Source organism: Pithys albifrons, chromosome 12 (assembly GCF_047495875.1).
Source record: "Pithys albifrons albifrons isolate INPA30051 chromosome 12, PitAlb_v1, whole genome shotgun sequence".
NCBI classification, from domain to species: Eukaryota; Metazoa; Chordata; class Aves; order Passeriformes; family Thamnophilidae; genus Pithys; species Pithys albifrons.
This window is the reverse complement of record NC_092469.1, coordinates 9,701,596-9,724,409: the sequence shown is the minus strand read 5'-3', so window position 1 is coordinate 9,724,409 and position 22,814 is coordinate 9,701,596. Positions and strand designations below refer to the sequence as shown.

The 22,814-nt window shown below is 38.0% G+C and overlaps 1 long non-coding RNA gene across 2 annotated transcripts in view; it reads left to right on the top strand.

The window, feature by feature from the left end:
• The window catches only part of LOC139677462 (uncharacterized), a 33,201-nt gene extending 10,839 nt beyond the window's left edge, over positions 1 to 22,362 (top strand). Inside the window, exons 5-6 of one of the 2 annotated variants that reach the window (XR_011698874.1) lie at positions 13,120 to 13,191; positions 21,195 to 22,362. This is a non-coding gene — a long non-coding RNA (uncharacterized lncRNA). Of the gene's footprint in view, positions 1 to 13,119; positions 13,192 to 19,613; positions 19,918 to 21,194 lie in introns of those variants that run through there. The other variant, XR_011698873.1, reaches the window with a different exon arrangement.
• Positions 22,363 to 22,814: the final 452 nt, after the last annotated feature.

The window sequence follows — 22,814 nt, the reverse complement described above, 5'->3', positions numbered from 1 at the left end:
TCTACAAGCTTTGATCATAACTTACAAATAAAGACTTGTGGAACAGAGCTGGCTCAATAGCAGAATGTGCTAGAGATGGTGCCTGTAGGGATGAGAAAGGAGTGGAGTAATTAGGAAGGCCCGGTGGCTGAGGAGCTGAGTTTAACATGGTCAGAGCTAGAGATCTAAGCACAAAGGTCATGGGGAATGGCTGTCAATCTTCTCTCCATCCTGACTTGGCTGCTGACATCAAGATATGCCAAGGCCTTTACAGGCCAACATGGAAGAATAGGCAGAAAATGCTGTTGCTGACAGAAAATGAGGACTGACTGGAGCTAAGCTTTGCAGCAAGGTTTCTTCAGTGATGATTTGACAGCCAGGAAGTTTGGACCAGCAAAACCACAGAACTGAAATAACTCAAGGTTTGCCAGTAATAAAAAATGGTTGAATCATATTTAACTGCAATGTTATGTCATGGAATATTTAAGTAATATCTACAAGCCCTCAAACCAGCAAAATAATCTCTATGTTTTGGGACCTGCTGGCTGCACCCAACCTAAATTTCTGTGTCTCAGCAGACCAACACAGAAATATGTGTACACAGACAGGTTACATTCTACACGTTCCACATATGCAGGAAAAGCATCAACACAAGGATTCTGCAATGGGTGATATAAGTATAGACAATTTCCATTAGATTTTCAAAGGAGCTATGTAGCATTTTTCATATTGGATAAGTTATTTACAGTTCACTATTTAAAAGGAAAAAGCATTGGAAAAGGTTTATCTTCTAATAAATCAAGGCCATTATGACGTCAAGTCACAAAGCCTAAGGGTACAAAGGCAGTTGCAGGAGCTGTCTCTGGCAAAATATTATGTGTACTATATTATACTGGGTAACTGAATTAAAAGTGCTTCCATGAAGAATTAGGAACAATTAGAATTGGAAAAACACAGTTTGGAAAAACAGAACTGATGATTTCTGATTGAGGTTCTCATGGGAATAAGGTTGGGAAACAAGCCATTGAATACACACTCTGATATTTTCTAATTTCTGTTTGAATTTGACATTGTATGCAATGCTGTATGTATGTGCATTCCAATACTATTTTTGATAGAACTATACTAATGTTTTCATCTGTGAAATATCATTTTAAAATTTAAATCTCAGTGTTTCAACTGATAGCATTGAACACATCAAACTAAAAAACCTATTCAGCTAAAATGATTGAAATTTCTTTGTGTAATGCACAGACAGCCACTTCAGAATGTCTAATTTGGGTCTTTTGTGCATATGTTTGAAAGCTGGACAGTATGAACCCTTCTTTCACTGCTTACCCATTTAGTGACCAGTTAAAACAGAATTTCAACAAAAATCTGATTCCCTACAGCCATTACAACTGTCAATTTAAGCATTTATTGTATGTTTCAACATTGCCAATAACTCATGTCCTCTGTTACAAAGCTAAAAGAAAGTACTGCATTTTGTGCCCTTCCAGAACATCCACAGTGTGTACACTACAGGCATAAACTGGCGTTTTTATCAGTATGTTTTGTATTTTGGCTCACTGCTGGAAAGGGTCAGGAAAAAATTAAGTCACCTTCATAGATGACTCATGTTGGGTACTCAGCAGCTGTGATTTCTATTTCCATGCACATAGTGTACGAAAACAAAGACAGTGTAATGACAGTAAATACTACTTAATATAAGTTTACTTGCTTTGGTGATTTCTACTTATCTGAGGAAAATATCTTTAAAATTTTGCCTGAGATTTTTGTGTCATCTTCTTCCATGGAACCCAGTATTTTTTATGGGACTAATCCTCAGGGACTCCTGTAGAATACTTGAGGAATTAGTGCTCTATGTCTGTGTTTGCAAGCATTTTTAATATTCGTTTGCAAAAATTAGGCAAACTGATAATATTAGCATATGTTTATATAATTAAAAAGTAACTCATCTACTCCATAAAAACAGTGTAGACAGAATTCCTTTTTTACCTCAGTCTTTCCACCTTCCTCTTTATTCCCTTTGATGTCTGCAGCTGTTGTGTGCCAGGGCCAGTAGCTGCCTGCAGTGCTACTGTTTTACAGCTGCTAAAGGTCTGTGGCCACCAGGCACCAGCTCCTCTCCAGCCTGTGCTGTTGAGAGTTTGTCATCTCGGTGGCACACACGGCCTTCAGCTGACAGCTCAGTCTCCTCACCAGCTCTCAACCTGGAAGCACTCAGAGCTTGTGTGCTCCTGCTGATTTCCATGTTAAACAAAGTGTCCGAAGTGTCAGAAAAATGAATTCAAGCACATTACACTACATAACCCAATGACAATATTTCTCTCATTTTAGCTCCTTAATTCCATCTTCAGCTGAGTGGGAAAGAATGCAGATTGCATGACCCTGGGGAACTTTGTTTCAATGTTTATTATTGGGAAAAGTATGGCTTTCAAAAGATAAAATGTATTGCAGACATGAAATCTCTTGCTGTGCTGAGCTAAATGCTGCCTTGATGTATGCCTTGCACACTCCAAGTTGACAGATGTGAAGTACAAGTAAGAGCAGAATTTGACCAGCTAAATTTAACATAATAGGATTATGAATACGACATGGGGAAAGGATTTTCTAAACATTAAATGCTACAGCGTGCCTGAATTCTGTTTTCAGATTTAGTCCTAGACAGTCTGGTTGTAGGACTATACAAACCAGCAAAGAAATACCTATATTTTGTGGTAGGGATCTTAAATGTACAGTGTTTAGAGGATTTTATGTAAGTCTACCCTAATATTTTAGCCTTTTTCATCCCTTCTTTTCTCAAATAATTGGAAAACAATCTTATCTTAGAGTATATTCAGAAAAGCATTCCATTTGCCTGAATTATTTTAAATTAAACAGGAGTTTTCTCATTTAAATTAAAAACTGATTTTCCAAAAGTCTTCTCTGTCAAGTTCTAATTATCAAGTTTTATTCACAGTTCAAATCATTGGTTTTGTATACAGCAATTGGAAAATAATGGGCAATATACAGCCCAAACGGTCTCCCCTCCAATGATCTATACATCACTATAACTCTGCACTACTGACAGGGCACTGTTAGGGGAACACATGCCTCAGTTGTGCATCCAAGACGCTAAATTTCAAACTTAACTGCAGGTACCACAATTTCTGGAGTATTTGACCACTTTTCTAAAGAATAAATGTGGCTTTTAAATTTTAATTTTGCAGCAAACCTTACTTAAATTGGACTTTGGGGAGATATTTTACTGAAAGAGGTTATTAAAAAAAAAGATTTTGGAGTTTTTTTGTTAATTTGGTAGGTTGGTTGGTTTGGGTTTGTGTGGTTTTGCTGTTGGGTCAAAGATAAATTTGAAGCTGAGTAAAGCTGTTATTACTAAGGGGGCAAATAAAATACCACTCCAGAAGGGGCCATGCTGCCTGGACTGCAAGGAGGGCTTGGTACAACATTCCTGAGCAATGTGCATTCAGGACCTGTGTGTTCAGGAAAGTACAAAGATTTACAGGAGATGCTTTGAAGCTTTTTTCCCACCATCATTACCTATGGTTTCTTATGGACATGTCATCTTCTCCTGTGACAAAGGGCATATGGTGGTTTCACCCCTGACTGCACAGGCACTGTATGTCCAGTGGGATAACCTGCAAGAGCAATCCTGGGTTTGCCACTGCCTTATGGCATGGAGCCTTTATTTGTGTGACTGTCTTCCCTTCTCTGCCCCTTCTCAAGTCTTTACAGCGAAACAATGAACTGTAAAACAGTGTTTAACATGCATATTGCTGTTCAAGACAAGCTCATTCTGCCTCTCCAGGAAGGTCTATTATCTCTACTTTAGGCCTCTGTTAACATCAGGTTTTGGCTTTTTTCAGCTCTGAGCACAAGTGGAGAGAGTTCCCTTTTATCTGCCACATATAAAGAATGCATGTAGGGCACTCTACAGTCCTGGCTTGTACTTTGTTTTGATACTGAAATATGAGTAAGAATTAATCACCAATGCAACTCACTAATATGAAAATGTGAATCTTGTACCTTGAAAAACAGGTAGGCTATTAATGATCCTAATTTAAAGAAAAAAACCCAAACACACAAAAAGGTAGAGGTATAGAGGAAAACATTCTAACATAAGGTTATCCCTGTAGTAAGACCAGACATTCAGCTGCTATAAATTGGCAGTGATCCACTGACTTCCACACAGCCATGCTGATCATGCCAGCTGAAGGACTGACCCTGAATATTATCAAAGTTTTCTTGAAGGTTGCAGGAAAATAAATCCTTTACAATTTCCTCTTTAAGAACTCAGGATTTCCGTTTTTATAACTGCGAAGTTTCAGGATGAAATGTGGAGCACAGAGACAGGCAGCACCACACTGGCTGTATTTGATTAGGGTAATCCTTTTTTTCCTTCTATGTGGTTACTACTGCCAAGCAAGTATTTATCATACTATCAGTTGCTTGAAGCACTGTAGACTACAGGTTAAATATTCTCATGTCAATGTGAGCTTCTGCTCCAAGGTCTCATTGAAATCTAATGACTTTCATCTTCAAAAGAAATTTTAATGAGCTCAAAGTATCTACTCTTCTGTTTTAACTGTTGTACTTTGTACACTTCACATTCTACAGATCAAACCCACCTATTTTTCATTTCTTTTCACCTGAAAATACTGTTGACAAGCTCTTTCCAGAGCTCTCTTCTTCTGTCCACTTTTGTTGGTCATATTCATGTAAGATATAAATCCAGAAATATGCAACACATGCACATTTAAAACCTGTAACAGATCTAGTACTTACCACTGAAGGACATAACACATGACAGCCACTGTGACTTTGAGGTCTCAGATGCTCTTGTCTCTAACAGTCAAATAAACACATTAAATAAGTGGTGGTAAATGCATTTGCTACAAGTACCAAGATTCCTCCTGGACTACATGTGGAACAAAGTGCAACAAGAGGTATTTGTGTACTTCTGTGTATGGGCAGCCACATATACACTGTTGTCCTCTCCCTTTCTCACTTTGTGGGCCTGTTGTGTGCATGTCTCAGGTGCCATTTGTTCAGTCCCATTGGCATCTTCACACATTCTTGTGTTTTCACCATCCCCTTTTTGCTATGAGCATCCTTCTCTCACTCATCCTCATAAATATTAATTACTGTGGTCTAGTTGAAATAAATACAGTTAGACAGCTTTTCAAGTGCAAAGTTATCAGGTTGTTTCTAAGAAGTTGTAGTCTTGAATTCAATGTTCTAGTCACTATGTAGAATGTAAATGAAATGGGTGTGACATGGGACTGGCTGCCAGCCATTGGAGGGATTGGAGCTCTCTGAATTATCTGGCCTTAATAGTTAAATGTTCAGTGTTCTTAACAGACAGTATTTGATTTTTTCTGCTCCCCCAGCCCTTAAGAGAGAATTATTTCCTATTCGGTTTCCTACAGAATTGTATAATATATAGCATTTTAGTACCTTGCATCTAAGTATGAGACATTTTTGTGTCAGAGACAGTGAGCCCGGTACGTTCTTGGCATTGCACAATATACTGAATGGATATAGATGAAGTGATTCTTTGATCAGTTCCACAGATCTAGAATTTATTTCTTACTGTGCTTATCTGGTTGTACAGGAGATGACACTGCAGAGAGCTGTACAATACTGCTCCCATAGCAGCAGCTAGCAGGCTGTTAAAATGGTGGTCTTTGCTCATTACTAAAGATGGGCCATCATCAAACCTAGGTATAAGCTGTTAATATGTATTAGCAAAAAGTTCAGCATTAATGTTCTTACACAGGTTTTATTACTGCATGAAACCTTGGGAGAATGCAGTGGGAGAGTTCAGTACGTGCTTGATCATGGGAAATGAGGAATGCAGCACAATATCATTCTGCTTACATTTTAAAAAGGTATAAAGTCCATCCATCGTGGAAGATTGAATTGCATGTGTATTACACTCAAGAATGGTTCAAATCCTTGAAGATCTACAAAATCTACTTGTTGTTTAGAATAAGTATTAAATCTGTTTTCAAGATCCTTAAACAGAGCAGTGAGACACAGACTTAGATCTAAGTATTTGAGTATTTTTAAAATTATTTTTAGGAAAGAAATTGCAAATTATTACTTGTGCTCACCTCCTTATGTGATGCTCCAGGTTTAGAACTCAGTTACCAGTTATTAAGGAATTTTCAAAATTGCCTTTTTTTAGCTACTAATTTACTATCAACCGTTCAAAGACAGATCGGTAGGATATAAATGAAATGCTATAATTATACAAGGGAGTGGGTCACTGACCTTTGGATTGCAATATCTTGTCTCTTTTGTCCTTTCCTTATACCACCCAGTCTACAGGATGAAATTGCATCTTTTTCTTTGGTTGTCTCAAGAATGAGGTGGTATTGGAAACTAGTGAGGCATGGCACAATGTAGGTGTTCATAGCTTGCAATAATTTACCCATTTTCATTTTGTTTGATTTTATTAACACCTGTGTCTCCAGGGAACGCAGGGAGCAGGGGGAGGAAAGGAGAGAATACTTCAACAATAATCTAATGATCAGCACTTACACTCCCCCCAGCCCTGCTGTTATGTCAAATGTCAAGATATCTCACAGCCAAGTAATTTATAATACAAAACGCGTATATCTAAAGGAAGAGGTGCAGATGGTAGAAAGCTGTGAGTCATGACATACACACGTACATGGAGGACAGCAAGGGAGTCATTAAAAATATGGATTTCTTTTGTCATGCAGTGGCTGTTTGTCAGCTGGTGTAATTGGCATACATCAATGCAACCACTCAGAAATATAACATCTGAAGAATTAGTCACTTAATGGAAGTTAATCAAAATTCTTTATAGAACAGTAATAAGGAATTCTTGAATAGAATTTGGAGACAAAGGAAAAGCCACATAAGAAAATATGGGATTGCAATCTGCTGAAGTTTCATCTGGATATTAGTTTCTGGAGTGTTTCTGGAGGTATTTGTATTCTAAGCCATAGAATTCAAAGACTTGCTATCAAGTTAATCAAAGCATTCTGAGATTTGAGAAATTGCAGTAGGGTTTAGTTACAGACTTTATTTCAATATAAATAAATAAATTCCACTGCAAAATTTTAAAGTCAGAATCATAAGAGTTTTGTTAGAGCAATTTCCTCTTCTTCTCCTTTTTGGTTAGACAACTTTTTCAGTACAGCAAAAAAATAGCATTGTATTGGCTTAACTGTCAGTATTGTAATTTTTGTAATAGTTTAAAGTGAAACAAATCTTCACAGAGTACTATGGAGTATCCCTGTTTTGCTAATGAGTGTGATTAATTGATGCTTGTTTTTAACACAGTTACTTTTTTCTTTGCTTCTAAATAAATCATGTGTGAATTCTCTGTATTCAGGGAAATATTCTACATTTAACAAAGCTTTTCTTAAAAATCTATTTTGCATTTCATTTCTGAATATGGTTCCCTGTATATTGTATTAATAAGACTGATATCAATACCTGTCTGAAAAATTACTGACACATTATTAAAAAGGGGGGCATAAAATAGCTCTGATTCATAATCTCTTTTCATAGGCACTTAATATCTGCAAGATCTGACTGTGGTAATATAGTCATTGTTGGTATAAGCTCTGATCTTTCTGATATGAATTCTGTGTTTACAGTCTCAATGGGTGGTTTTATTATTTGCTTTGTTTTCCTGTTATTCATGTATGTGGGAATCTGGTGAGAAGGAAGGATTGAGAGAAAAGGAAGGGTAGGAAGAGTAAAGTGCAAAAAATGCACAGGTAATTCCTTCTCATCACCTCTCTTATCCTAGGAGAAATCGAAAGTAACACAATTTCTAAGATAGTGTTGTTACAGGAGTTTAAAGTGCAGAGAGAACAAATCAAGCTTACTGCCTAGTACTCCTTTCTGACTCTTTTTAAGCATCCTCATTGATTTTATTTTTCTCTTTGAATACAAGACTAGAAAAGGTAACAGTGTCAGGGTTGATGTTTAGCAAAACAAAAGGTGGTTGCAGGGTCTTTTTCTGCAGATACTGTTTCCTGATAAAAGGGCTCAAGATGTAAAATACTGTGTCAACAGAAGAATACTGAAATAGAAGGTATAGACTGAGGTCTAAAATAGTGGGTTGCAGACTAAGAGAAAGCTGAATTGAAAAGCTTGCAATCTCCTTTGCATGACTTGGGTTTTGAGGCCTCAGAACCCTGAATCTTCAGCAAAGCATATAAGAGTGTGCTGCACTGCCAAGGATCTCTGAGCTAACCTGGGATAAGCCACCTCTGCAGTCAGAAGCAGGGCAGCAAGGTGATACTGCATTTTTATTGCATTCGCTTTAAGGAGCTTTCTAGTGCCTGAGCCAGCGTTTCTGAGTGCACACCTGCAGCATAGCAGCGGCAGCCCATTTAGAATGGCCACAAGTATTCATGTACAAGGCAATACATCAGAGTAATCAACCTTATCAGATCTGTGGTTTAACATGCCTGTGAATCATTGGTCTCACTCAGTTGAATTTTTTAATAATCAGGCTTTTTAATTATAATTGAACATGACTAAGGTTTTAAACAAAACATTATTTAAAATTTAAAAGATCAAATGGCTTTTGCCCCTGAAAATGTTGCCTGGTCATGAAAAAAAAAAAAAAGCTGTAGTTATTTGTGGGATTAAATTCAATCTTATGATTTTTCTCAGTTGAGTGAGGGGAAACATGCATAGAGAAAAGGACAGAAGTTTGTGCAACCTCAAAAATAAAACCACAACAGAACAGTAGAAAATGAAAACTAAAGGCATACTTAAAGGGTTGCTGGGATTTGCTATGATCGTTAGTGTTGTTAAGCACAGGTTTTGGTTCAAAATTACCGGGTTGTAGCAGGCAGTGGGAGCTGAAGACTGTGGCAGTCCTGTATTGCTTTAGTGCTGTAGGGCCAAAGTTCTGGGAAGAATGAAAGGTGGTGAACAGCTGTATGAACAGGCAAACTGATGTTATCTTCCTCTTCTGTCTTGATCTCAGTCGATCATCCATCACATGCTGTTGCTATGTAAATGTGCGAGGGTGAAATGAAGTCGGTGGAGAAAAGCCTGGCCCACTGTTCCCCAAGGAGCCAGAGCCACATGGTCTGCAGGTGGGCAGTGCAGCTGCCTTGGCAGTGTAGAGGGAGAGGAGCGTATTAGCAGATTCAAGAATTTACATCTGCATGGGTATGTGCCCATATTATCACTTTCTGCATGTTGATTATTATTTGGTATTTATTAATTCCAGCACCTCTACAGGCAGTGGAGCTTCTTCTCTTCCTGCAAGTGAAATGAGGAACATCACAAGTTGAGACTGACAGTGGCTGCTGGTTCGAAAAGTGTTTCATGCACATAGTTCTGGCCATCTGTGTGCTAAAATTTGGATGGAGAGCAGTTTAATCCCTCATGGAATGGTGCTTCTTTCCATCTAGTTGACTTAACTAAAACTTCAGTCTGCCTTTGAAGGAGAACTTTATAAGCTCTTGCCTTTTGCAGGCAAAGAACTACATGTAATTAGACAAACTGAGGTTGTAAACAGAAAGTCACCATGACACAAACTGCATTTTGCTGAGTGAGGTGACATGCTGAATGATACCTCCTTCTCTAGAAATAAAGGTGAAATAATCTTGCACTCAGCTTCTTGAGAAGTGGTTCCAGTTGGTCTTACATCAGCATCTTCAGGACATCAAGCATAAAGCAGGAAATCTCACCAGAGCCATAAGCCTCTCCTCACCTCTCTCATCCACTGCAACTGTAATCAAACATCAGATCCAGACAGTTTTTGTGGTAATCTTTGGGAGATACTGGCAAGAGGGTTCCAAGAGAACAAAAGTATTCACTTGGATATGGTATGGGTTTTGCTGTTGTTGTTGTTATTCCTTAAGAATTTCTTGTGGGGAGAAATAAAACAATGTGAGACTTTGAGTTCGACAAATTGTTGCAAGAAACAAATGTAACATAGCATGTTACCCAGACTGCCACTGCTGGTGGCTTGTGCTCCCTTTTTTTCATACTGTCATCAGTAATACCATGACTGAGTATGCTTATGTCTACCTAATAACCTTATAGCAGTTGTGCCAGGACTGGTAACACAGAACAGAACCTCACAGTAACTAGTCTGGAAATAAGAATAGACTGTTATTTGTGGAGCTTGGCAGTAACATTCAAGATGCTGTAGTTGTTCTGTGCCTGTTCCTTATTTCTGCCTATACTTACCACATCCATTTCTTCTTTCCAAATCCTGACTCTTTCATTTTAAGAAAGGCAGCTTTGGTGAGTACTTTGTGTCTCTGGTATGTCAGAAGTTGTGATGTCTGTGAAGCAGCCACGGGATAATTCCAAAGTTCTAATGTGGAGACTGAAATAGCAGGAAAACTGGAACTTATATGGAAAGGACTGGCTCAGTAGTGCTCTTGGAATTCTGTTTAAGAAAGTGCTTTCTGGAGGTGTTGCTTAGAAGAGTCAATGAGTGATCTCCTGACCTGGTAACTAGGGAAACTTCCTCAGTCATGTCTTAGACATCCTGCAAGCTATCTAATAGTATATTGAGATTCACCACTGGAGGCGGGTGGGTTTGATTCTTCATCATTAATAGTTAATTTGCTGTATACTCAGAACAAAATTCTTTTCTAAAATCACACTTTTTCTTTTTTTTTCCCCACACACATTCCCTCCATACAATTCACTGTACCACTTTGATCTACTCTGAAACTCCCAGGTTATGTCAAATACTTCATGTTCACTTCACTAACCTGTGAAACCACAGCAAGCATTTGACCAAATAAACTTTTAACTTTCCAAATAGACACCGGTATGCAATTTTATAAGCTTCTATGCAAATTATTTAGCTGTGACTTTTCCTGTAGCTTTTGCCCAAAATCCTTTTTTTACTGTAAAATATTCACATCTGAATGATGGGATGTCATCCAGAGAAACCTGGACATGCTTGAGAAGTGGGCCCATGGGAATGTCATGAGGTTTAATAAGACCAAGTACAAGATCCTGCATCTGGGCGGGAGTCGGGGCAACCCTGGGTATCAATCCAGGCTGGAGGATGAACAGAGGGAGAGCAGCCCTGACAGGAAGGATTTGAGGGTGCTGGGGGCTGAGAGGCTGGACATGCCCTGGCCTTGTGCACTGAAGTTCAGAAACCAGCTGTGTCCTGTGGCTGCATCCAAGGCAGTGTGGGCAGCAGGGTGAGAAAGGGGCTTCTGCCCCTCTACTCTGCCCTTGTGAGACCCCACCTGAAGTGCTACATCCATCTCTGGGGTCCCAAGCAGAGCAGAGACAAGGAGCTGTTGGAGTGAGTCCAGAAGAGGCCATGAAGATGATCAGAGGGATGGAGCACCTTTGCTATGAGGAAAGGATCGGAGAATTGGGATTGTTCAGCTTCAAGATGAGAAAACTTTGGGGTAACCTAATTGTGGTCTTCCAGTACCAAAGGGAGTGGACAAGAAAAACAGAGGTATCTTTTACAGGAGCATGTAGTGGCAGAACAAATCCAGTAGAAAGGTTTAGGGTCTCTTCTTCCAGGATCAGTGATTTTTTTCTATATCCTCCCAAAATCTGAACATCACACAGGTACTTGATACTGCACTTTAAAACACAATGGAAATAATTTAGCCAAACAGAACACAATTATCTGTGTCTTCTGTTTGTTTAGGACATGAGGGTTAACAGGTTGAACTGTGGTCAACTGGGCTGGTAGAGGTGATGCCAAAGGGGTTTTCTGCTTTTCCATTTTTATAGATTTTAGAAGTATTTGTAACTGTAGCAAATGTAGTGTTCATATTTGTAACAGCTTAAGTTCATTGTTTATACATCCTCACCCCTACCACAGATTAGTAGCTCAAATTCTTTTAGCATTTAGACTCTTTTCAAGGTACAAGAGCTGATGACTATCAGAAAAGCCTGCAAAACAAGACCAAACATAAACCAACAACCTTGAGTCTAAGAACACTGAAAAAACTCCAAAGCCCGAGGAAGAAGAGAATGAAGAACAGAGGGTCCCAGTGACCCCAGCCCCAAAATCCTGGGGGATGGCACAGGAGTGGGACTGGGGCTGGACTGAGAGATGTGTAAACTGGGGATTGAGTAGGCAATATTATAAAAACCATGGAAATCAGTGCTCTGAGGGAGGGTGCACGGAGATGTCATCATGTATTCCTAAAAGCCCTAAGCCTGGACATTAACGAATGTACCTTTTTATCTCATCCCACATAAACTTGGCTCAGAATCCTGTTTTTGGGGGCACTCACTGCATCAGAGGCTACAGAGGTCCAGACCTTATATCCAGATCTTATATCTTATCTGAATGTTTCCCTTATATTACAAATAATTACACTCATTCATATTACAAATATTCTCATACAACAAAGGGAAAGTGTTTCAGTTCAAAACCTGAGAAAGAATCTCAATGTGCCACATCCTCTTTGCCACTTTCTGAAAAACTCTTCTTTTCTGAGGACTGCTTTTTCTTATCTGTACCTATGGGATCTGATACACCTTGGTACACATCCAAACCAAAATGCTAATTCCAATAGAACAGTTAATTTCTTGCAAGACTTTAGGCCTAGGGCTCACTGTAATGTCACATTACAAGAGACATCATTAAAGCATTGTAGATAAACTGTACCATTTCCATTCATGAAAGAATAGATGTCTTGTATGTCTGTGTTAACCTGTTTCTCAGAAACTGATAGGTAGCATATTCCAAGGAGCTTAACTGGATGCTGTTTATAAACTGACTGTACCAAATCTGGATTGATTCCAAGGTTGCTATTATTATGCTAAACTGAACAAAGAGAACTCAGTTTCAGTGACTATTATGATGATAATGTATGTGATGCACAGATAGTTCTTGTGTCTAAATATCTGATCTGATGCACCACCGGAGAGGCCCAAGGATGAGGACAACCTAAGTCACTACTTATGGTACTGTAGTAAATAATAGAAAATAATGTGTTCTTTGATAGCTGATTATAATATGCAACATTATTCCTCTCATACATGCTGTAAATGCTCTCATATGACAAACATTTGTTTAGCGAACTCAGTAGACCTCTGTTGGGTTAAAATTTATGTTCTTGCTAGATTAAAATCTATGTTCTATGTGCAAGTAATATCTTCATTTTCTTTCTCCTTCAATAGGCCTTCGTATTGATGGAGCAGCAACATCTGAGTATTCTGTAATCTTAAATCATAAATACCAGAAATAAAAAGGTTGGCATTTTTTAAAATTAATATTAACTGCAACACTTGATATTTTAGGGTCAAATTTCAGAGGCTGCTTGTCCTCAATCACAACAAATTGACAAGCATAGATGGTATCAAAGTCTTCTTGGGAAATTACTACTGTTTTTGAAAATGTAGGTCATATCTGTGGAGGAAATTTAAATAATCCTCCCAAACATAGACTTATCATAAAAATCCATTTATTCCTTGATTCTATCTGAATACATAAATCTACATAAATCCAAATAGTTTTAATAATTTCTTCTGAAGGAGGTTTAAGAAACAATTATATTTTTCAAGCTATGCAGAGTCAAGAGAAGGTCATTGAAAGGCTTATTCCAATGTGATGTCTGATGGTTTCATGACCAGAGAAAATCCTGAAGAGACCTACTGGGCATACATTAGTTCACAACACTCCTGAGGGCCTAGTACTGATAACTGCTTCATAATGATCCCTACATTTTTATTCAGTTTTTAATTATTTTTAAAAAATTATTTGTTTTGTTATTGTTATTCACTAGAAATATACACAAAGAAATTTCCTTACACCCTCTAGCAGCTTTGCTCGATTTGAAGACAACAAAGTAAACTTCTAAATGTCACAACATTATGAGATGGCAAGGGTCTCTGTAAAGTATGAATACAGAGGTGCTCAAGACATCACTATGTGAAGTTTCTCACCTTCTGTAGTAGTAAGAACTTCTGTGACTTTATTACCTACTTGCATGTAAAAGCTGAATATATTTGAGATGTTCTCAGCAAGTTCTTTGAAGGTTTGGGCATTGATAAGATGGAAATAAACACTGTTGTGAGCTGAACAATGTTTAAAGAACAATCACATCTCTTCAATCTGCTGCCAAGATTAGCCTTTAAACAGAAGAAGTTGTTAGGCCTCTTTTAAGGAGAAAGTTCATCAAAATATTTATGACAATATCATCTGTAGATGATATTTACAAAAAATTAGAATAGCCTAAGTAGCCATTCATCCCTCTGCTGAGCTACTGACAAAAATCATTTCCTGGTATCAGATTTGTTCTCATTGCAATAGCTTTTGGGGTTTTTTTCTGTGGTAGGTCTTTCAGATCAGGAAAATAAAGAAAACGGATGAAAAAAGAAACATTATAGTCAACTTTGGAAATCTATTCGTGGAAAAGTTTTCTGGCAGATAAACATGTACATTTCAATGCTTCATGTAATGACAAACCTTCCTTCTCCTGGAAGCATCTCTTTCTGGGCATAATGACAATATCTCAATTGTAGCATGTTGTAATGAAGTGGTGATCTTTACCCCAGCAGCACAGTGCAGAACTGAGGCACCTGAGTGAGGAGGCTCATTTGCAGAGGGAGCACCTACATGGCTGTGCCAGTTACACAGAAAACTGTCAAATGTATAGAATACCTTGAGACAAAAGCTCCCAAATGTAGCTCCCCAATAGTGTGAACCAAACTTCCTTGAGGAGGAGGCCCCTGGGAGATGTGCAACAAATAGGAACAAGCTCTAGTTACTGGAACAAATTCACAGTCTCATCCAGCATAACTGATACCACTGGAGCCAGATTTTGAAATGATGACTGCAAGAGATCGTTTCAGCTGAGATGCTGCAACCCGACCTTTCAGGAGCTCAGTGGCTACGCCATGAAATCCACCCTGGTGAGCATTGACCCACTGCCATGGCACAAAGCTTTTCATCCACCCATTTGCATACAAGTGATGGCTGACTCGGCCAGCTGTACTGCCCACGTGCATGCCCCAACCCTGGGTTAGCATGCTAAGTTCCTTATGGCTTCATTCTTTCTCAAAGCAATACAGTTTCTATTGCTCACTTCACGCTGGTGTTCTGCGTAGCCTCTGATCTGCTTAAATAGCCCAGTGTAGCCATGACTAACAAACCATTTGCATTCAGAGCACCAACTTCAGGGGAAAGGCACATGGTGGTTATCAAGGGATTTGAACACAGAACAAAACACAAACACTCAACCTGTTTTAAATAAATAATCTTCCTTGCTTTAAAGAAGTTTGAAGCACCGAGCTGTGGTCTTTTCTGAAAGGCCCTTCTCTGACATGCTGAGTTGTTTCTTTCAGTGTAAGCAGCCACCTCCTTTCTAGCAGCTAGAGTAATCAATAAACTGGATTCAGATTACTGAGAGTGCTGATTTAAGTGGGTGAGAGAGAAAGGAGTGGGTTCAGTTCCCTAGCATTCAGGGTTTGTGTGTGTGTTTTGTATTTATAAACAGGGATGACCTCTGCAATTCTTAGTGATACTTTTTTTTTCCATCCTAATATTCAACTTGCTATCTGTCTAATCATCTGCAAAATTTGTCGTTTGTGGAATATTCTGGAGTGTTCTCCAGATCAGTCTTATATAATCAAGGATATTAACACCAGTTCAGTTTCCCTTCTTCACTATCATAATACTATTGAAATCATACAAATGTAAAAAGAGGTGGGGTTTGACCTCTTTTGTAGGCAGTTTTATTCACTAAGTAAAGGATCATTCTTTCAGCCCTTTGACATCCCCTGTATTCTTATTGCAAGAGTCTCACAGGTAGACGAAATTTGTTGGCTACTCATTCCAAAAACTCCTATTAAAGCCAATGGAAAGTAAAGTTTGGAGGTTTCAGGGGGTTGTTTTAATGAGAAAAATGTTGTTCTCTGATTAAAAATTATTACTGAGATCAGTGACAAAATTAGTTTTGTGACTTCAAATGTGATTCATTAAAGTCTCTTAGCATGTACACAACAGGCTGCTGTCTGTTGCTTTAATGCTCTGTTGGGCTGTATTTTTAAGGCATGAAAGTTGTCTTAGGAAAATCAGTAGAGGTAGCTCTAGATAAATAAATTTCAGATAGATAAAAACAGAAGTGCTACACTCAACTTCACATATAGCATTGCCAACAAAGCAGTCAGTAGAGACTGAGCCTGAAATGCATGTGGATGTTCTGGGTGTTGAAGGTGTGTTTTATGAATACAGCACATTAATTGATAGATATGAGGTAGCAATCAAAATGTAAATAGAACTTGGTTTACATTAGTGCCTAAGTTTGCTGTATAGGTATATTATATATGCTTTTAGGATGCTGAATTCAATTTCAAAGCATATCTTTAATTCATGAATTGTTAAAATTAATTCCATTTGTGGCTTAAAAAAATATTGTGATTAAAAATTATTCTTTTTCTGAGCTGAACAAACTTCATAATTTCACACTATTCCTGTATTGAAAGCTGAACCTCTCGCTTGTTCTAAAAGCATTGCTACATTTTTTAATATTGTGTAGCAATGTTCAGTTGACCGATTACTTTCACTGTGACAGCTGCACCTTTGGTAGATTCTAATGAACCCAACTTGGGTTAAAGGCAATATTTCATTATTGTTATTGATATATGCTTCACATATTTAAAGAACTATAGTCAGAGGCACATGTACTGTTTCTACTTATGTATTTATGGGTTATGTATGGGTAGTTACACAGTGGGACAAAATTCCTGAGCTGCTCTGCCTTCCACTAAGTGAACAGAAGAAAAAGCACATACATGAATAGGATTATTTTTACCCTTACCCTTCTGTTGAACTGTCCTAGAGGTCTCATTCTCTTAGGTGTACAAAATTAAGTCATCTACAGAACATTAGATGAATTTTCTATCCTCAGATGCCCTAGTAATGAGTGCCAAGAAGTTACTCTTTGAGCTATTGAAGAAACCCCTTTGGGGGATGGCATTGCAGGAGTCCTGTACACAGAAGTCAGAGAGGAACTTAGGAATGTCTGAAACTAGGGGCAGAGTTGTAGCAGTTGGTAGTTGGACAAACTGAGTTAATTTTCATTGGAAAAAGAAGTTGTTTTAGTAGCATGTTACCAAAGGCCTTGGGAAGAAGTCAGTGTACTGAAGGCAGGTAAATTTAGCTTAGATAAGAAGAAATTCTTCATTACAAGAGGGGTGAGGTGTTGGAACAGATTGTCCAGAGAATTTGTGGACGTCTCATCCCTGGACTTGTTCAAGGACAGGTTGGATGGGGTCCAGAGCGACCTGGTCTGGTAAAGGTTTGGGTCTAGATGATCCTTTCCAACCTTGGTCCTTTCCTTGGTCCTTTCCAACCCAAACCACCCTATGATTCTGAAATGCCTGTTGTATGTGATAAAGTGTAACAATGTGCCCATTCTTACAGCAGTGATAGCTTAGCATGAGCAGCCTTAGCACAGAGATGTGAGTGAGTGGCCAGTTCTTATCTCCGATGGAAGGTTCTCTTGGGGCCAAGTTTTATGTGACGACCTACAAACCTCCAATTCAGGAGGCAATTAGGTGACTGGATTATGCCTTTTTATTCTAGGGCAGCAAACAGTTAATAACCCATCTACTAACATGTGAGAGATGCATACCCTTTCCCCTCATTTGCAGCCTGTATTTCACGTTATTCAAAAACCAAATATTTACAGTCAGATCAATGCACGAGCCTTAAATACATTACTGGAACATTTACCCCAGCCTATTGGTTTTTTTTTCCTGAAAGCTAACTGACCACTACAGATACAATTTAAAAAGGCTAAAATTATCTCAAAAATCATGTGGGAAAACTTTAAATAACAAATGCTTATTTTGTAGCTAAGCATACTGTTACTAATGGCTACATTTAGTGATGGAGACTATAAACTGTAAATCATACCAGTGTTTCCCATGGCAGAGCAAGCTGCAATCGTGATCTGACAGTACCCTTTGACCTCTCCAAGGAAGGCATAGTGGGAAGTATGTGAGGACATTATGCTTGATTAGTCTCTCCCTAGTTTGCCTGGGTGGGAAGATAATTGAAAACACAATGGACTTTGGAAATTGAAGGTTCTGAAATGCACTTTGCAAACACATGCAATTTTAAATCTTTAATGTGTCATCTATATCAGCAGTGGACATTGTCTTCATTACATAAATACAATTCTTCTGCTAATACAGTGCAAATAGGGGTTAGGCAGCATCTGCAGCTATTGTAATTCACACTTCAAACAGCAGCATCCGTTTTATATTCTTAAATTCTGAGAATTAAAAAGAAAGCTTGGAACAGAAGAACTGATTGGCTGGTTGACTTCACATTCACTGATATATAGCATTAAAGAAGTTTTGTCCACTAAATGATCTTATTAAAAACAAAGAAAGAAATAAACAAAAACAAAACATTATATACTATACTTGAGGAGAATCAGGAATTGGGAACAGAAGAAGGAATTTGGTTTAGCTATTTTAATACACTGCGTCTATAAGCTAGTACCAGGACTATTATTCTGGATGTTTTCTGGTCTGTTGAGTCCTAATGTAGCTAATCTCCAACAGATAGTGCTGCCCAGGGTTCCTGTAAAACAATCATCTGCAAACATATTTATTAACCTTTGTTATTTAGTTTTCTGCAAAGTGCAGGCCACCCTGCTGAACAGTCTACAGCATTTATTTACAATGCTGACTCCTATTAGATATCATTAGGTACATAATAATTATAATAATTATGTGCATTGCTTAGGCTACCCTGCTAAATAACAGCCACTTTTATTCAGAAGTCATAATTGCAGCAGCTAGACTTAAAATGAAATCTAATTAGATTTCAGTTCACCCCCTTTCACACATAATCTATATCCACTGTATAGTGATGAAATCTGTCCAGCAAAGACTAATTCATTCAGCCTGAAAAAGTGTTATCTCTATGGTCTGATAGACAAAATTTACAAAACAGTGACTGTTTTGTAAAAGCAAACAGAATTTTTGGAGTAGAACTTCAGAGATTTTGCTTGAATTCTCAAAGAAGGCAAAATGCTTTTTTCCAGAGCTAGTTCAGTGGTACATATATTGGGGTTATGCGGCCATAGATGTATTAATGAATATAATAATTCGGTAACTTGACAGTGGGATATAACCTTGAACTTAACCATTTCCCGAGTTTTGCAAATTTGAGTCTGATCTTAAGTGAAACTTAAGATTCCCTGTGTGAAATTAAGGAAGTCTGCAATCTGTTGAGCAAGGAAAGGTGAAAACAAACTTACAAGATGAAGGAAATATGGAAGTGAAGCAATCTTTGAAACTACATGATGACTCATTTACTAAGCCTGTTTTCTTTCAAAGGATAGAACCAAGAATTAGCTGATAATTTCTCAACCTTTTTCCCCTGGTACCTGAATCCATCTGCACATACATATAATCTTTTTGCATAGCAGTAGCTGGCATTGTCCTTATTTAACCTATGACCATTGAACATTTTACTCTATAAAAAGTCTCATTAAATAATTGCAGTAATTTTTTTTAAACCTTGAATGCAGCTAGAAAGGCAAAAATGTAAGGGAAGTGGTCAAGGAATAATAAAAAACAGATTCAGTTCTGAACATGCAACAGGTTAGTATTTCTCAGATCAGGATAATCTACAACTTTTTTTTTTCCACCAGGTGTCTTCAAAAAAGGAGCAGGTTCTTTAAAGAAGGCTGTAAGTGAATTTGAATTCCTGTAACAAGCTCAGTGGCAGCTTTTTGCCAGATGGTGTAAATGTAACTGGAAAAAGTTATCAATGCAGTAAGACCTGTGCTTGCCTATTTGAAAACTGCAGACTCTACTCCTTGGTAGGATTCATGTTAACTGAGGACATCAAGTGGTTTGGGAAAGGGAGTAGGTGTATTCATACCAGTCCTGAGGATGTTTCCAGTCTGAAATCTATTGAGATTTGCTGTGGGGCAGAAGGCTGGCCCACAGCAACCTCAGCCATTCCTGGAGTTCCTCAATCCCCACTCCAAAGCAGACTGCTACTTCCCAATCACTAAGCTGATTTCACAGAGCCACATCCAATTACAAAGCCTTTTCTTCCTCTTTCCACAAAGCTCTATGCTCCTTTCAGCTCTGCCTACCTTTCTACCATGGATTTCCACCCACTTTGAATAACTAAGTTTGAGGTTTTGAACTTGAAAACCTCACTGGTGACTGCCTGAATTTAGCAACCTCCAGACTCTGCAGGTGCTGTGGTGACATTTTGGAAGTGCCAGAATTTTACCTGACCATCTTTGATTGCTGCACTTGGTTGTGCACCTTGAGTATCATCTTTAAGTAGTTTCTGCTCAGTAGAGGAAAGTGCGATTTTCCACCTCAAGACTGTTTAGACTTATGGTTTCCCTAGTTGCCCAACACAGTGCTGACCTCTGTGTCATAACAGTTGAGTGCTCCTAGTTTAATTCTAGCTTGTAACCAATGATTCTAGGCTGTGATGTCCATATAACCCTTTTCTGAGGGTAATAACCTATCCTTCCTTACCCCTTCAAAGAGAGGTGCCAAAAAGGTTGCAGTTGGTCAGTCTGTGGACAACATTGAGTACACACCTCCTGGGAAAATATTTTGGTCTGTCTTTTCACTGTTTCTCTCATCTACAGTAATCAAACCAGATCTGACTTAAAACTATATTGTTTGCTTTGTGATAGGAATCCTACTGCAGTGATAACTAGGTTGGTATGGCTGATCTAAAAGAAAATGACTTGATTTCTATAGCTACAATGAAAATGAAGGGCTATATGAGCACATGTACATGTATACAAATATATATATATGTTCTCAGAGACTGTCATTAAATTTTTCAGCTAGAATTTTAGAACCTTTTCCCCTGGAATAGCACTGAAACAGTGACATCAACCCTTCATATAAGATTTCCATGTCTGTGATGTATTCTGGTTGGCCAATTCTCTCACCCCTTAGTGATTCGGAGCATGCACAGCTATTTAATGCATGTGTATGTCCACAGGCATTTCATTTGTCTCCGTTGCACTGATTGATTCATATTCATCCAGAAAAAGGTGAGTGATGGGTATTGACAGGCAAAATATATTAGGAGGCATTCAAAACTAAATCTGCTTTAGGAGTTTTGTATAAGTAATCAACAGAATTTGAATATCTTGAAACTTCAGCTTATTATTACTCTGCAGTGCAATGCTGTGCATTAGTATGATTGGTCTTGTGGCACAAGTGATATCTTCTTTTCTTTGTCTCAGGTGATGAATCAGAGGTTATGGGCATCTGAAGTTACCTGAAAAGATTATATTGACTGTCACAGAAATTAATATTGTAGGCTGACATGGACCAAATTCTTGTGATATCTGTACCCATCAGTTATACATATCCATCTCCAAATAAGGTGGACATTTAGCTTTGAAGACCACCTGTATGTCTCTGGTGCTTAAGGATCTTTGAAATATGCTGTTCTGAATCCTTCCTTATTTTCTCATGAACCACAGTATTGCAGATACGGCTACACAAGTGGAACAGGCTGCCCATGTGATGGTCTGTGCAGATTTTCAAAAGTCAGCTGCAGAAAGACGTGGTTATTCAGTGCTAACAGCAGTCCTTGCCTGAGTGGGAGGTTGGACTAACCGACCTCCAGTGTTTCCTTCCAACTGACACTGCTATGGCTTCATGATTGTCTGGCAAATAATGTTGATTTCTTTGTATGGGGTATAATTCCTGTAAATTGACTAAAATCTTCAAATCTGTACAATTGTGAGAACCAGAATACCAAGATAGATCTGAATTTTGGCCATGAAATGTCAAACTGAAATTTTCTGAATTTATGAACTTTGGAAAATCTGCACTAATTACTTAACCTTTGTAGGCTTTCCATTTCAGTGCTGGTCTTTCCTGGTTGTACTTGTTTGTTTGCTTGGTTTGGGAACTCCTATCAAGAAAGGATCAGGACTATATTGATTTGAAAAGTACAGAGGGATATCCTTGACACAGGGGAATTCACTTAGGTAGAAATACACTTGAAATAAGCAATATCGTGTTCTGTGATCATTCTTAATTTACATTCAAATTAATATAATTGTCAGCAGGGAAACCAATTAAGTATCATATATACATTATTATGCAATATTGAATACACAGATAAGAAACAATTCTGAATTTCTAATAAACAATTAAGGATTGTAATTGCTTGCTAATAATAAATTTGACCAAAGTTGCTACCAGAGCCTGGTGGGAAGACTTGCATGACTGGGAAATTAAAATAGCAGATAAAAAAGGCACTGTGTACAGAAATAAAGCTGATGAAAGGATACATTTCTGTTGATGACTATGAATTATGAACTGTGAGAACAATTTCAATGTTTTATTGTTAAAATACCAAGAACAAAAGATCCTCAGTGTGTGGTTTTACTGTGCTATCTGTATGTAATAAAAACAGGTGTAATTATAAATAATGGTACAAATGTTCCATAATATTCTTTGAGAAAAGCTGCTTCATGTTTTTGTATCATACAATACTTGTGATACATTACTGTTACTATAATTTACATAAGAGAAATCTAGAGGATTCTTTTGTGTGTGTGCATTAATAAGGGAATCTTCAACCTAAAAATAAATAAAAATCAAATTTAGCAACTGCTGAAATTAGACAAGCTCAGGTGACACAAAATACAGGTTTCCAAAAGGGAGACATTGAACACTGATAACAGGGACTGTTTAACACTGAAAACATAGAAAACAGAGTGTGAATATTTTAAAATGTCCTGATTGAACCCAAGCAAAGGCCATTCTCATACAACATCTGACCTATGTTGTGCAGGTGATCTAAATGTTTGATAAAGGCAGCAAGTTTAAGACTGCATCTGTACTCA